Raw genomic sequence first — 7,758 nt, forward strand, 5'->3', positions numbered from 1 at the left:
AATCCCCCCCCCTCCACTTCTCTCTTCTGCTTTCTCTTACCTCCTCGTTGTTGAACTTGTCAGCTATGTCTCGTCCTAGCCGGGTGAGGAGTGCCCCAGCTAGGTACAGGGATGCAGTCCCGGCAGCCCAGTCCCTCTCTTCCCCGGCGGTTGGCCACATGGAGTCAGCGCTGTCCCCTATCCCCAGCGGTGTGCCCGCTAGGGGAACACGCAGCGCTTCTCCGGCCAGTCGGATGCAGAGCAGGTCTCCTTCCAGCGGGCAACGGGCAAGGAGCTCCGCCGCCGGAGGTTCTCTGATTTCTGCGGGGGGGGGGGGGGCACGAATGCAGCCCCCGCAGCTGTTAATGGGGGCAGGATGTTAATCGAGAGTAGTGGGGAATCGCAGGGAGTCATGGGCGGGCAGCAGGAATACAATCCTCCTTCCATTATCCCTCAGGGCGCTGCTATCTTCCGGAGCTGGGAGAGAGCAGGTGTCTCATCGGGGGGCAGGGTAGAGGCAGCAGTCATGCCTCGGGCGGTCCCCTCTCCATACAGGGGGTTAGGTCCTATCATTAGGGACCCCCTGGTCCCGGGGGGGAGGGCGGATTTGACCCGGTCCTCAGGGCTCATGAGTAGTCAGGGGGCAGTCTTTTTAGGACAGAGCAGTTCCCTTTGTTTCCCCAGAGCGGGCACGGTGGGCGGAGATCCCTTTGTTAATGCGGGCCCCAGTCAGGAGGCCACTGTTGTTCCTTTTGGGGGTGTAAGTTTGCATTCTTCTGGAGCTGCCCCCCCCCTCATTCGTTTTTGGGCCCAATCCCCCCCTCCACGTCTCTGTCCCAGGTCGGGGGCGGGGGTCCCCCTTTTGTTTTCCCTCCCATCCCGTTGGATCCTGGCAGTAGTCTCCCGGGGGGCGTTCAGCCGAGAGTCAGCCTCAACAGGCTGGGGGCGGGGGGAGGGATGGAATTTACCTTATCCCCCGGCTGGGGGTGTGGCTGTCCCGGGTAGTTCTAGTTCCCCATCCCCTCCTTACCCCTTACCGTCGGGATCTTATACTCATTATTATCCAGTTCCGGTCGCTCCTGCAGGTGCCGTTGCGGCGGGTTAACAGGGGTTTCCCTGGAACTTACCCCTTCCGTCGGGTTTGGTCGGGACAGGTCAAAGTATATCCTGGGGTAGACCTCCTGCTGGTGTTCATCAGGTTGTTTCCCATGTTAACATGCCTGTGTTTACAGCCTACCAAGGTTCAGGAGTATCACCTTCGCTGCAGCTCTCGAATCCGGCTGGGGTCACAACGAGAGCCACGGTCCAGACGGAGGTCGCAGCAGGCCAGGCCACCGAAGAGGTCTGGAAATATTTGCATATGATAAACGAGATGTTTATTAACGACCGCCCAGGGACATGGCGCAAATACGACGAATTGTTTCGAGAGAGAGTAGAAGGTCGGGTGGACATGCCCTTAGGCGTTACGGATGTCGAGATCTGGATGCAACTTAACCGGGCTAGTTTAGCCTTTAGTTCAGGGGCACAGGGGAATCGGTTTCCGCAAGGGGGGAGACGTGGAGCTCCCCAGTTTGCGAAAAACAGATGCTTCGCCTTCAACAACGGGGCGTGCGGCAGAGGTGAATCTTGCAGATACAAGCACATCTGCTCCTATTGCCACGGTGGGCACGCAGCCAGAGAGTGTCCGAGGAGTGCCCCCGGCCTCTCCAGAAACCGCGGCAATGATAACAACTCTCTGTAAAGCCCCATCCCCCATATGTAATGACGCACTGGAAAGATGGCTTACACTATACCCAAATACGGAGCAGGCTTCTTTTCTAAGCGAAGGATTTCATCACGGGTTTAGGCTCCCTATCAGCACATTCGTTAGTGCTAGGGCCTCTAGGAACTTAAAATCAGCATACGTATTCCCCGATATCCTAGACGCAAAAATTAGTGGTGAGATAAGCCTGGGCCGCATGATTGGCCCATTTGATTCCCCCCCATTCCAGATTTAGTCATATCCCCGGTAGGTATAGTCCCTAAAAAAGTACCAGGTAAATTTAGGCTTATTCAGCACATGTCACATCCCGCAGGCAATTCCGTTAACGATGCCATAGACCAGGACATAAGTTCAGTGGTTTATTGTCAGGCGCCGTCCGCACGGCCGCCTGACTGTGTGATCGCGCGTCTGGTTGCTAGGCAACCAGACGCGTCATTTCCGGATTCCCCCTGCCATCCACTTCCCCCGCAGTATGACGCGCCCCGTTGCTAGGCAACGGGACGCTATGTATTCCCGGCGGCAGGCATGACAGCGCTCAGCGCTGAAGCTGATTGGATCCTCACATTATTTAAACCCCTTCCTGTCCTCTAGTCAGTGCCAGAGTATCAGGTCTTCCTGCCTCCAGCGTTTCTGTGTACCAGTTGCTATATTGTTCCTGACCTTCCTCGTGCTGCCTGTGACCCTTTTGACCCGGACCGTTTGACCACCCCTATCTGGATTCTGCCTTTGTACTGCGCTCCCTGAAGATTACCGACTCGGCTTGCCTCACCATTCTTCTGGATTTCCCTTTTGTACCTCCTCTACCTGAACGTTGCTGAACCGGCCTGTCTGACACCCCCTTGTATCTCGCTGTGGACTCTAGGAAGGACCGCGACCTGCGTGTCCCTGCAGCGGAGTCCATACTTCCTTGCGGGGGTTCCTGGTGAATACCAGGGGCACGTTAGACTCCGCGCCTTCCTCTGAGTTGCGCCAACAACAGCAGGTACCTTCTACCAGTCATACACCCACTAACAGTCGTGACAGTATACTCTGGCCATGACAACGGAGGGGTCTGGTGAACCGTCTGCTCGTGACCTACTTCTGCATTTGGCCCAACGAGTGGAGCAACAAGAAGCAGCCCAAGCGCATCTTCTACAATGTGTCCAAGGGATTGCTACCCGCTTCGATACATTTCAGAATGCTGCACCCGCTACACCAGCCATAACCTCTGCGGCATCCACAGCATCCAGTGTGGTTACGGTCTCTACAGCGGCCTCCGGTGTACGCATCCCGACACCCGAAAAGTTTGACGGTGATCCCAAGAAGTGCAGGGGCTTTCTGAACCAATGTGCCATCCAATTTGAGTGCAACCCAGGGGCCTTTTCTTCAGAACGCACCAAAGTAGCTTTTCTCATCTCCCTCCTCAGTGGTCAAGCCCTTGCCTGGGCCTCACCTTTATGGGAACAAGGGGGTCCACTTCTTCATAACTCCAACTCTTTCATTGAAGCTTTCAGGAAAGTCTTCGATGATCCCGGAAGAGTTGCTTCTGCAGCTACCAGCTTGTTAAACCTCCGCCAAGGTGACCTGTCCGTGGGGCAATACGCAGTTCAATTCCGAACCCTGGCTTCCGAGTTAAAATGGAATAACGAAGCACTGGTGGCAACCTTTTGGCAAGGTCTGGTGGACCGGATTAAGGATGAGTTAATTTCCAGAGAACTCCCGGCTGAGTTAGATTCTCTCATCTCCATGTGCATCAAGGTGGATTTGCGTTACCAAGAGCGCACGCAGGAACGCTCTCCTGGCAAACGGTTCATACCACGGCTAGCACCCCAGTTCCAAAATCCCATCCTGCCAGTGGACGAACCAATGCAAGTAGGACGCTCTAAATTATCCCTTGAAGAGAGGGAGAGACGCTTCAAACAACGCCTGTGTCTGTATTGTGGAGATCCGGGACACCTGCTAAGAGTTTGTCCCAAGAAACCGGGAAACTCTTCCTCCTAAACGGTGGCGGGGAGGCCGTTTTAGGAGAATCCACAGTTGCTCCCTATGCTAAAGAAAATTCTCCAGAATTTCAGATGGCTGTCATCCTGAGCACCCCCAAGGGTACCTTTTCCACCACGGCCTTTGTGGACTCCGGCTCCTCCGGGAACTTCATTTCGGCGGATCTAGCTTCGCAGCTCCAAATACCTCTGAACCCATTGCCCCAACCGTTATCTCTGACGGCAGTCGACGGAAGTCGTGTCACTCACGGCTCCATCTCCTCCGTGACTTCTCCTGTTCGGTTGAGGGTAGGAGTACTTCACAGCGAAATGATCCAACTTTTGGTGTTGCCGAGGTCCATTAATCCCCTCATCTTGGGGCTACCATGGCTGAGAAGACATTCTCCTCAGATGGATTGGGACCACGCTCAAGTTATGTCATGGGGTGAAGGATGTCGCTTTGAATGTCTGTCTAGAGTCTTGCCTCCTAAATGTCAAGTAATGGCTCAGTCCGAGCTAACCCACCTTCCTGAGGCCTATATGGAATTCCAGGATGTATTCAGTAAAGTGGAAGCGGAGATCTTGCCTCCTCATCGTCCCTGGGATTGCGCTATTGTTTTATCTCCTGACCAACCCATCCCCAAAGGGCGGACCTACCCTTTATCTCGTCCAGAGACGTCAGCCATGTCTCAATATATTTCAGAAAACCTGAAACGGGGATTTATCCGCAAATCTACTTCCCCAGCGGGTGCAGGTTTTTTTTTTGTTAAGAAGAAGGATGGGTCTCTTCGGCCTTGTATTGATTATCGTCCTCTCAACCGCATCACTGTCAAAAATCGATATCCACTACCTCTCATCTCCGACCTCTTTGACAAACTCAGTGGATCTCAAATCTTTTCCAAATTAGATCTCCGTGGGGCCTATAATTTAATTCGCATCAAGGAAGGAGACGAATGGAAAACGGCCTTTAACACCAGAGATGGACATTTCGAGTACCTGGTGATGCCCTTCGGCCTCTGCAACGCCCCAGCCATCTTCCAAACCTTCGTTAACGATATCTTTCATGACCTGTTATACACTTCTGTGGTAGTATATCTAGACGATATATTAATATTTTCTAAAGATCTGGAGACTCATCGGGAACAAGTAAAGGAGGTCTTACGTAGACTTCGGAAACACCACCTCTATTGCAAGCTGGAGAAATGTGTGTTTGAGATTAGTCAGGTATCTTTTCTTGGTTTCATCGTGTCGAGTCAAGGTCTTTGTATGGATCCCACCAAGGTGTCAGCTATTCTGGACTGGCCTCAGCCACAAGGCCTTAAAGCCATTCAAAGGTTCATCGGCTTTGCAAACTATTATCGCCAATTTATTCAGGGATTCTCCACCATTATAGCCCCCATTACAGCGTTAACCAGGAAGACTGCCAACCCTAGGGTCTGGTCTTCGGAGGCCATGTCTGCCTTCATAACGTTAAAGAAAGCATTCTCTTCAGCCCCAGTTCTGTCCCAGCCAGATCAGGAACGACCTTTCTTCCTAGAGGTAGATGCATCCTCAGTAGGCATTGGGGCGGTGCTTTTTCAAGAGTCTCCGGCTGGCTCACACAACCCGTGTGGGTTTTTCTCCAGACGATTTCTTCCAAGCGAATGTAATTATGGAATAGGGGACAAGGAATTACTGGCCATCAAGGCGGCTCTGGAGGAGTGGCGACATCTGTTGGAGGGGGCTATATTTCCTGTTACTGTGTTTACCGACCATCGGAATCTAGTGTTCATTCAAGAGGCTCGTTGCCTTAATCCTCGGCAAGCCCGCTGGGCATCCTTCTTTGCTCGATTTGACATGAAACTCACATTCTGCCCGGGAGCCAAGAATGGACGTGCCGATGCATTATCTCGCTCATTTGACGATTCCGATCGTTTAAGACCATTGGTTCCGCAGCATATTATTGATCCTTCTAATATCGTAGCCCTTACTAGGACCAAAACGTCCTCTCCTCCTCCAGGCCGGTCATTTGTGGAACCCCATCTCGGTTCAAGACCCTGCAGTGGGCTCATTCATCCCGCATTGCCGGCCATGCTGGAATAAAGAAGACAACATCGCTGCTTTGCCGACGCTTCTGGTGGCCTAATGTACGTGCCGATATTGAGAGATTTATTGCTTCCTGCACTACTTGTGCTCAACACAAAACTTGTAGAAGAGTCCCGGCAGGCCTTCTTCGTCCACTTCCTATCCCCGATGCCCCTTGGGAAAGTGTGGCCATGGATTTTATCACAGACCTACCCCTCAGTGCAGGGTTTACCACTATCTGGGTGGTTATTGATCGATTTTCGAAGATGGCACATTTTATTCCTCTAACTGGACAGCCCACGGCCAGTCGTCTGGCAGATATCTTTATCAAGGAGATATTCAGACTACATGGGTGCCCGAAGGAGATCATTTCGGACCGCGGAGTCCAATTTACATCCCAGTTTTGGAGAACCTTTTGTAAAAGAGTAAACATAGAATTGAAATTCTCTTCGGGATACCATCCGCAAACCAACGGACAGACGGAGCGAATCAATCAGGATCTCGAGACATTCCTCCGCTGTTTTACCTCCGACAACCAGAATAAATGGTCTCAATTCCTTCCTTGGGCGGAGTTCTCCCATAATCAACACATTCATGAGTCTACCGGATTCTCTCCGTTCTTTATTGTATACGGAAGTCACCCTGTGTTTCCGGATCCTTTTCCAGTATCCTCTTCACCGGTTCCAGCCGTAGATACTCTTTATCGGGAATTTTCTCTCATTTGGGCTAAGACTAAGACGGCTTTACTCAAGGCTACTCAGCATCACAAGATCTTTGCAGATCGTCATCGGAGGGCCACTCCTCTCTTTAAGGTGGGAGACCAGGTATGGCTATCCACCCGGGACCTAAGACTAAAGGTTCCTTCTATGAAGATGGCTCCTCGATTTATTGGCCCGTACACCATCATGCAAGTCATTAATCCTGTATGCTTCAAATTGAAACTTCCTCCTTCTCTGAGATGTCATAATACTTTTCATGTCTCATTACTACGACCACTGGTACTCAATAAATTCTATCGACCTCCCGGTCGTCCCCCACCAATACAAACCTCTTATGGAACTGAATTCGAAGTCAGTCGGATCTTGGCCTCTCGCATTCTTCGTGGCAAACAGCAATTTCTGGTCCATTGGAAAGGATTTGGCCCAGAGGAGAGATCATGGGTGGACAAGCAGGACCTTCACGCTCCTAGAATTCTTAAAGAGTTCCTTCAAACAGGAGGAGGAAGAGGAGGGTATACTGTCAGGCGCCGTCCGCACGGCCGCCTGACTGTGTGATCGCGCGTCTGGTTGCTAGGCAACCAGACGCGTCATTTCCGGATTCCCCCTGCCATCCACTTCCCCCGCAGTATGACGCGCCCCGTTGCTAGGCAACGGGACGCTATGTATTCCCGGCGGAAGGCATGACAGCGCTCAGCGCTGAAGCTGATTGGATCCTCACATTATTTAAACCCCTTCCTGTCCTCTAGTCAGTGCCAGAGTATCAGGTCTTCCTGCCTCCAGCGTTTCTGTGTACCAGTTGCTATATTGTTCCTGACCTTCCTCGTGCTGCCTGTGACCCTTTTGACCCGGACCGTTTGACCACCCCTATCTGGATTCTGCCTTTGTACTGCGCTCCCTGAAGATTACCGACTCGGCTTGCCTCACCATTCTTCTGGATTTCCCTTTTGTACCTCCTCTACCTGAACGTTGCTGAACCGGCCTGTCTGACACCCCCTTGTATCTCGCTGTGGACTCTAGGAAGGACCGCGACCTGCGTGTCCCTGCAGCGGAGTCCATACTTCCTTGCGGGGGTTCCTGGTGAATACCAGGGGCACGTTAGACTCCGCGCCTTCCTCTGAGTTGCGCCAACAACAGCAGGTACCTTCTACCAGTCATACACCCACTAACAGTCGTGACATTTATCAGTCATTCGAAGGGGCTTTAATGCTTATTCGAGGGTTTGGACCAGGGGCACTTATGGCCAAATTAGATATCGAGTCGGCTTTCAGGTTACTTC

The sequence above is a fragment of the Mixophyes fleayi genome, chromosome 8, assembly GCF_038048845.1.
Source record: "Mixophyes fleayi isolate aMixFle1 chromosome 8, aMixFle1.hap1, whole genome shotgun sequence".
In the NCBI taxonomy this organism is placed as follows: Eukaryota; Metazoa; Chordata; class Amphibia; order Anura; family Limnodynastidae; genus Mixophyes; species Mixophyes fleayi.